The sequence below is a fragment of the Petaurus breviceps genome, unplaced genomic scaffold (assembly GCF_028583685.1).
Source record: "Petaurus breviceps papuanus isolate PSGF00001 unplaced genomic scaffold, PetGlider_PUasm1.0 90386, whole genome shotgun sequence".
Lineage (NCBI taxonomy): Eukaryota > Metazoa > Chordata > Mammalia > Diprotodontia > Petauridae > Petaurus > Petaurus breviceps.
Window position 1 is genome coordinate 1,893,119 of NW_027187236.1, and position 6,000 is coordinate 1,899,118.

The window sequence follows — 6,000 nt, forward strand, 5'->3', positions numbered from 1 at the left end:
CACAGCAGCAGAAAGAGTCAGGGCAGCATCTGGGAAGCAAATCACCTGCGGTTTCACAGAAGGCCTATGAAATCAATGATATCTGACTGGGGGCCATTGGGCCTACAGCAAGGGATATAGCCAATTCCAGGATTATAACTGCTCAAGAAGACATTTAGAGAAGGAATCAAGGCCCAAACCAAAGACAAACAGCAGGAGACTGAGTCAAAAGCCAGGAATACCTGCAGGAGGCTGGACCTGTCAGAGTCACAGAATCCAGGAACAAGCAAGATTAATTTAAGCATATTGGAAACCATGAAATCTAACCCAACCACAAAGCCAGCATCCAGAGACTGGATGCAGATATGAGTAAACAGAAGAAAACATCAAATGCAATGAATAAATACTATGGACTCAGAGAAGTCCAAGAGATAAACTCAAGAAAGGAACTCCTCAAGTCCAGCAACAATATTGGAGAAAATAATGTACTGGCCATAGGGCCTACAAGCATACCTGGAAGAAATTAAACAAGAGATACAAAATGTTCCACTAAGGGAAATGAAAGCTGGGGGTGGAGGTGGAGGAGAATGGCAAGGAGAATTAATATCTAAGAGCAAAGAGTGGTAAAGCTCAGTCGAGGACTGAATTCCCTGAAAATGAGAACAGACCAAAGAGAAAACAATGATTTCATGAGACAACAAAAAATTTTCAAACAAAACCAAAGAATAAACCAGAAGAAAATGTAAACTATCAAAACAAACAAAATAAAACTACTTACCTGGTTAAAGAGATTCTAAAAAAAAAATAGACTACCTGGAAATCATAACCAAAAAAAGCACCTAGATGTCATAAATGAAAACTTCCCAATCTTCTTAGAAGCACAAGGCAAAGGAAAATTGAATCCTCTGGTTACCTCCTGAAAGAAATCCCCAAATCAAACTACCCAGGAACGTTAAAACTGAAACCCAGAGCTTTGGGTTCAAAGAAACTATACTATGGGCAGCCACAAGAACAGGAGGAGGGATAGGCATGGTTAGAAAGCAGTTCATCTGAAAAAAGATTATGGCATTTAAGTGGCCTGAAAGTTTATTATGAGTCATCAGAACAAAATGGCAACCAGACTAGTTCATTTAATCTTCTTGTGAGAGGCATAGCTTTCAGGACTAGGGAGGTGAGAGTCCATCTGTCCTCTGGCCTATTTATGCCATCTCTCTAGACCTGTACTTAGTTCTGGGATCCATGGCTTAGGAAGGAAATTGACACACTAGAAAGTACCCAGAGAAGGTCAACTGGAATTGGGGCAGGGGGTCTTGAGTTCATGTAATAAGAGGGTGATTTGAAGGAACTGCATACGTTTAACCTTGAAAAGAAGAAAAAAACTTATGGAGGGGACAGTGCATCCGGGTGGTCTATGTTCTAAGGATCTGTCCGGCTCTAACGCGGTCCGATACATGCCACCTGGATAGAAAGAGGGACAAAAAGCCGCCTTCATCCCGCCGCACTGTGATTATGCAAGGAGCTCCCTCTACTATTAATAACACCCCCCTAAGCTCCTTCTCTTTACTTCCTCCATTCTGTCAAGGGCACCATCATTCTTCCAGGAGCCCCATTTCACAACGTTGGAGTCCTACTTGATTCTTCCCTCTAACTCACCCCAATATTGAATCTCTTGTCAATCTTATCTCCTCAACGCCTCTCATACAATCACCTTTCCATTCTCCACAATCACCCCAGTTCAGGCTCTCATCAGTATACTTGCTATAGTCTCCTAATCGGTCTCTCATTCTCCAGTCTCTCCATTTTCTAATCCATCCTTCCCATAGCCATCAAACTGATATTTATAAAGCATGGGTTGGACCATACCACTCTGCATCTCAAGAAGTGTCAATGGCTCCCTATTACCTCTAGGATAAAATACAATCTCTTCAAGTTGACACTTAAAGCCCTTCACAATCTGCTTCCATTCTATCTTTCCAGGATACTTTTATTTTGCTTCCCTTCATCTCCTCTAGATTTCAGCCCAAGTGGCCTTTTTGCTATCCCCTATAGGCAACACACCATCTACCATTTCTGTCCCTTTTCACAGATTGTCTTTTGCCTGCATTGCTGTCCTTTCTCACATCTGACTCCTGGATGCCAGGATGAAAATATAGGGAACCTTGAGGGGAAGTGCCTACTCCCTAGAGAAGTAGAGAAAAACTGGATTCATAGTCCGAGATGCACCCTAGATTTTGGGAAAAGATATTACAAAGGATTCAGAAAAAGTGGAGGAAATCTCATGGAAAGGGAAAAGTCTCCCTACCTACCAGAATAAAGACTATTTCAAGAAAAATGGGAAGCTTGGGCGGCCAGGTAGCACATCTAGTAAGAGCACCGGCTCCAGTGTCGGGATGATCTGGGGATTGAATCTGGGCTCAGACACTTAGCACCCACCCAGAAACACCTGACCGTGTAACCTTGAGCAAGTTACTTAACCCCAATTGCTTTAAAAAAAAAAAAAAAAGAAAAGTGGGAAGCAGTCTGGCAGAAATTCGGTTTAAGACAACATTTTATACCATATACCAAGATAAATTCCAAATGGACATATGATTTAGATATAAAAGGTAATCTCATCAACAAATTTGAGGAATAAGGAAAAATACCTTTTTGTAACTATGGATAGGGAAAGAGTTCATGAGCAAATAGATAATGGGGATTGCAGCAGATAGAATGGATGATTTTGATGTAACTGGCTTCCAATGAGGCCTGCAGTGTTTTTATGTATTTGTCTATGTGACTGTGAACTGGTGGGGAGAAGGCTGTGAATACTTGTGTGTTCAAGGAGACAGTAAGGGAACTTTAATGAATTGGAATCGCCATGGGGAACTAAATCCTCAGCCCTGAAAGAATTGACAGATGATGGCACTGGGCTATCTGAAAGATCATGAATCAGCTGGGAGGTACTACAAAATTGGAGAAGGCTGAATAGCATACTGATCTTCCAAATAGGGAAGAGAAGAGAGTCTGCAACTATAGGCCAGGGAGCTTGACTTTGATTCCTGGAAAAATTCTAGAATGGATCATTAAAGAGAGAGTTGGTGAACATCTCGACAGGAAGGCCTCGATCACAAATAGCCAGCCTGGCTTCATTTAGAGCAAGTCATTCCAGACCCGATTTCCTTTTCTTTTTTAAGTTGTTCTTTTTTTCATTACATTTTGAGATCCAAGTTATCTCCCTCTTTCCCTCCCAACCCTGCATTATAGAAGGTCAACATTTGATGTGTGTATATATATGTGGAACCATACAATTCATACATATTTTCATATTTCAGCTCTTTCTCTGGTGTGTGGATAGCATTTTCCTTTCTAAGTCCTTCGGAGTTGATTTGAATGTTCATATTAACTCAGAACAGCTTAATCATTCACACTCTTCAAACAATATTGCTATCACTGTATACAATGTTCTCTTGGCTCTGCTCATTTCACTCTTCATTATTTCATGCAAGTTTTTTCATATTTTTCTAAAATCAACCTGTTCATCATTTCTTACAGAACAATAATCATATATCATATATAACAACTTGTTTAGCCATTCCCCAATTGATGTGTAGCCCCTCACTTTCAAGTTCTTTGCCAGCACAAAGAGAACCACTGTAAATTTTTTAGAACAAATAGATTCTTTTCCTTTTTCCCTGATCTCTTTGGGAAACACATCTAATAGTGGTATTGCTGGGTCAAAGGGTATATATACAGTTTTATAACTCTTTGGGCATAATTCCAAATTGTTCTCCAAAATGGTTGGATCAACCCACAATTCCACCAGCAGTGCATTAATGTCCCAATTTTTCCATATCCCCTCCAGAATTGTCATTTTCACTTTTTATCATTTTGGCCAATCTGATAGGTGTGAGATGGTATCTCTGAGTTATTTTAATTTGCATTTCTCTAATAGTTTAGAGCATTTTTTTAGATGACTACACATAGCTTTGATTTCTTCTTCCAAAAACTACATGTTCATATCCTTTGACCATTTATCAATTGGAGAATGATTTATATTCTTAGAAATTTGACTCAATTCTCTATATATTTGAGGTATGAGACCTTTATTTGAGAAACTGGTTATAAAAATTTCCCCCAAATTTTCTGCTTTCATTCTAATGTTGGTTACATTGGTTTTGTTTGTACAAAACCTTTTTAAATTAATATAATCAAAATTATCCATTTTATATTCCACAGTACTTTCTATCTCTTGTTTATTCATAAATTCTTCTCTTATTCATAAATCTGATAGGTAATATGTTTCATACTTTTCTAATTTACTTATATACTCCTTTATGTCTAGATCATGTATCCATTTTGGCCTTATCTTGGTAAATGGTGTAAAATATTTATCTCTACCTAGTTTCTGCCAGACTGCTTTCTAGTTTTCCCAGCAATTTTTACCAAATAGTGAGTTCTTACCCCCAAAACTTAGATTTTTGCATTTATGAGGTTACTATAGTCATTCTATTTCTTAACCAGTACCAGATAGTTTTGTTAATTATTGCCTTATAGTACAGTTTATAATCCAATACTGCTTTACATTTTTTCATTGATTCCTTTGAGATTCTTGACTTTTTTTCTTCCAAATAAATTTTATTATTATTTTTTCTGGTTCATTAAAATAATTTTTGGTAGTTTGATTGGTACGGCACTGAATAAATAGATTAGCTTATGCAGAAATGTCATTTTAATTATATTGGCTCAGCCCACCTGTGAACAAATAATATATTCCCAATTATTTAAATCTGACTTTATTTGTGTAAATATGTTTTATAATTATGTTCATAAAGTTCCTAGGTTTGTCTTGGCATGTATACTTCTAACTTATCCCCATTACAGATCATGCTTGCTGATGGTTTTTGATAGATGCTTCTTATTGTTTTAAGGAAAACTCCATTTAAGAAAAACTCCATATGCTTTCAAGCGTTTTTTCAAGTGGATGTCCTGGACTCATTTCCTTTTCTTACAGGATGACTAGACTAATAGATAAGGGGAATACTATAGATATAGGTTGCCATCTAGATTTTAGCAAGGGACTTGATAACGTGTCTTGATAACCTGATAACTTGATAACACTATTCTTGTAGAGAAGATGAAGCGATATGAACTATACAAAAATATGATCAGATGGCTTCAGAATGAGTGAGATGCCCAACTCAAAGAAGAGTCATCAGTGGTTCAATATCAATGTGACAGGCAGTGTCCATTAGAGTATCTTAGGGTTCTGTGCTTGGCCCTGGGCTATTTCAAATTTTTATTAATGGTTTGGATAAAGACATAGATGGTACACTTGTCGAATTTGCCAAGGACACAAGATAGGGAGGGCACACTAACACTGTGAATGACAGCGTCAGGATCCAAAGAATCCTGACAGGCTAGAGCCTTGGGCTGATTCTAAGGAGATGAAATTCGATAGGGATCAATGTAAAGTCTTGCACTTGGGTACAGGAAATTTCAACATGAAATTAGACTCCAAGAGCCAGATATAGAGACTCTCCAGGCTGGCAGGAACTTTCACTATGCGATTTACGTGAGCCTGAAATATTACTATCAGATGATCCACCCAGCTCTAAATTCTAAGTGCCTATGATCCTATTTGGGCTGACCACTGACTACTTCTTACTCCATTCCTCCTCTTCCCTCTTCTTCTCTCCTCTCCTTCTTCCCCACCCCTCCTAATCTCCTCAGTTACTTGGCTAAGGGAACACTAGACCCTGGGCTGAGTAAACACGAGATTCAGAGGGCCTGGAGGCTCTTGGGCACCCAACCAAAGAGTTTAAAAGAGATTGACTGACTTTAAAAATTATTTCAGCCTGGTTGTGTGACATCATTTAGACTTTAGTTCACACAAAATAAAAGGCCAAAGAAACAGGTGTTTATCCCCCCCACCCCCCAAGTAGGGAAGGAGATAAGCGTCAGAAAGTGATCATTGTGTCAAGGCAAAACTGGCCATTAAAATATAAAACAAAAAAATCAAAAGATGTGAATTAACACATTGAC